Source organism: Mixophyes fleayi, chromosome 1, assembly GCF_038048845.1.
Source record: "Mixophyes fleayi isolate aMixFle1 chromosome 1, aMixFle1.hap1, whole genome shotgun sequence".
Classification (NCBI taxonomy): domain Eukaryota; kingdom Metazoa; phylum Chordata; class Amphibia; order Anura; family Limnodynastidae; genus Mixophyes; species Mixophyes fleayi.
In genome coordinates, this window is record NC_134402.1 from 200235049 (window position 1) to 200238289 (window position 3241).

Here is a 3241-nt window from a genome sequence, read left to right on the forward strand (position 1 = left end):
AGAAACAAATAAAAATTATTTATAGACATTGAGTGAATAGCGAATATTTTGCCAATGGAAACAAATTCTAATTCCAATATCATAAGGAGGTAATTTCTATAGATGAAGAGGACAAGATGATAAAATAACATATTATATTGCATGATCCTTTTGAACTTAATAATATGTATTTTATTACTGGTGGCACAATCTAATCATAGTGGCTCATGATGAAAGTCCGTCCACTGTGGAGATAGAGAAGATTCTCCATTTCTTTGAGACAAATGTGGTATTTGATTAATCGATTAGAATGGCATTAAAAGGATCCCATGTTAATTAACTACAATCAGAATCCACTTCATCCCTATCTGGGCATAGTACAGATTGCAATGGTGAGCGTGAGAAATGGGAAAAGAACCTACAGCACCGGGTATTCATAGGTAGTCTCCTATCCCATTACTTACCTGGCCCTCTCTGCTTGGCTTCCAAGGTCAGCTGGGATTGGGCATAACCAGAGAGGTATGGCTGTAAATTGGAATAAGTGGAATACTGAAGTGTAGCTGACATATATAAGTTAATTACAGAGAAAGATCGAATTCGATATTGAGACCTTTGGGTGCCAAAGTCTTCAAATAATAAATAGCCTTGGTTTCCTCTTTATTTAAATATTTTATCAAATTACCTCCTCTCCAATTCTTGTTTATTTTTTTTAATTCCAATGAATGACATCCCTTCATAATGGCAGTTATGTGTGTCTTTAAAATGCTTAGACACATGATGGTTTTCGAACCCAATAGCTATGTTCCTCAGGTGTTCTCTAATCCTTTCCTTTAACAGTCTAATGGTTCTACCTACATATTGTTTGCCACAATCACATTGTAGTAGGTAGATGACGTTCCTACTGGTACAAGTAATGAATTCCATAGCTCATTGCCAATGCTGAAAAAACAGAAATAATAGGGGTGGCAATGTTCTTAGAAGTCTCCAGTCACATTGCTCTGTGCCATAGCTCAAACAGAAACAGGAGAGGTGGCAGTGTTCTTGCCTGTCTACAGTGTACGTGCAATTGCTCATTGTCAGTGCTGGAACAATAGGGGTGTCAATGCTCTTAAAAGTCTGGAGTCGCATGCTCTGTGCCATCGATATGGATTCACATTAGTCCACAGAAGACCAGGAGCTCCAAGCAGCTGCTGGCACCACTCATGATGAAAGTATGATGATAGTAATCCATCTACGTCATCTGTTAAAGCCTATGTTATAGTGCAAAGTGGTTTTAAGTCAGGGAAACAAAAATGCAACAAAAAGAGCTTGTATCTTGGTAAAGAAAAAAACACCTGTACTCAAGGCAACGTTAACTGCAGAAAAAAATAAATTTGCCAACATGTCATTCTACACATGCAGTGGCAAGGAAAGAATCAGATCTACGTCTTTCTGTATGAGTGGTAGTTCTGCAACTTCTTGTAAGGTCAGTCATGATGATGCAAGACCTTGTCATTCTGACTCAAAAAGTGGGGCCCAAATACTTTTAAGTGTAAAAATCGAGCTGGCAGAGAACAGTAAGGCATTAGAAGAAACTGTATGGTCAGATTCATAAATGACACAAATCCCTGAGGAGAGTCTATCCACAAGTGCTATGTGTAAGCCTGACCTTTCTGATACCATACTCATAAAGAAGCCTCTTTTCAGCATTTCTGCAGATGTGTGGATGAGCAGCCCGAGTATAGCCGGTGATAAACAAATTTAGGATGCCACTTTGGAATTGCAACAGGATGAGGGGGATATTTGTGTAGCTGACGACGGCATTAATGAGGATGTTGATGATGGTGATGTTGTTTGTGTAAGTCCTGAACAAGTGGAATCAGTTCTTGCCAGTGATAAGAAGAAGGTCATTGTCATGACTGGGAATAAGACCAAAAAATCCACCTCGCATGTGTGGAATTATTTTTACCCAAATCCTGACAACAGTTGTCTAACCATTTGTAGTGTTTGTAAAGCCACAGTCAGTAGAGGTAGGGACCTTAACCATCTAAGAACCTCATTCATATTACGCCATTTGAAGAGAGTTCATGGGAAGCTTTTGGGAAAATCTGAAACCTATGCTAAAAAAAATAACAACAAGCAGTCCAGCATCAGCTAGCTCCATTCTCTCACCTAAATCCCGTGACCTGCAATCTACTCCCACAACACCATCCTCATCAATATCCTCACTAGCGATCGGAAGTTGTCCTGCATCCAAATTGCTAAGGCTAGATGACTCCTTCACTATCCAGGATTTCTCAGAAGAATGCTTTAGCGTTAGTCCCCATGCTGCTGCTGCTGAGGGTGGATCTTCATCCCAGAAGCAGACCAAGAAGAAGACTACTTGTGGTTTGCAACAATTGACTGTTAAACAATTCTTTGCAAGAGGAAGCAAGTATGAAAGCTGCCACCCAGTCAGAAAAAGCGGATCACAGACGCCATGGTGACTATGCTAGTAATAGATCTGTGTCCAATATCCACTATTAATGCAGTTGGTTTTAGACAGTTAATTGAGGTCTTGTGTCCCTGTTACCTTATTCCATCACAACACCATTTTACGAGAAAAGCTATTCCTCACCTCTACCTGAAGGTTAGTAAAAATGTAGTTATTGGGCTGCAAAATGCCATTCTACCCACTATACCACAGATATGTGGACAAGTGAAACTGGGCAAACTAATGATTATATGATTGTGATAGCCCACTGGGTTGGTGATTCAGCTTCACAAGCAGGAACAGAAGCAGCATGTACCCAACCACGTCATTTTTTCCGGGTGCAGACTACTCTGTGTATCACTGGCTTCATTAAGAGGCATACAGCAGACAATTTGTTACATAGACTAAGGGATGTCATTGATACATGGCTTATCCCACTTGGACTCAGGATATGTCATTTCTAATAACGCCACCAATATTGTGAGAGCATTACAGCTGGGTGGAATGAGGTGTTGTTGCTAGCTGCAATGAACCAAAAGATCCCTGGGATAGCACCCAGGGGATCATGTGGGAACCTGGGAAGGAGGAGATGAAAAGGCACCAGGCTTCTCGGTCTACCCTAGGCCAAACCACCAGGAAGCAAACCTGTGGGAGAGATTTGAAGGAGAATCGCCAGGCTTCAGGGCTTAGCTTGGGCCCAGCTCTCCCTGAGCTAAATTTACAGAACAGCTTTGCTGGGGATGAGAGCAAACCATGTGTATTTGGACATTGACTGGAGGAAGTTTTGAGCTCTATTCCAGTTTCATATGG

General features: G+C 41.0%; 1 pseudogene; it reads right to left on the reverse strand.

The window, feature by feature from the left end:
* Positions 1–394: 394 nt before the first annotated feature.
* Positions 395–512, reverse strand: LOC142136274 (5S ribosomal RNA; annotated as a pseudogene).
* Between the last annotated feature and the right edge of the window lie 2729 nt (positions 513–3241).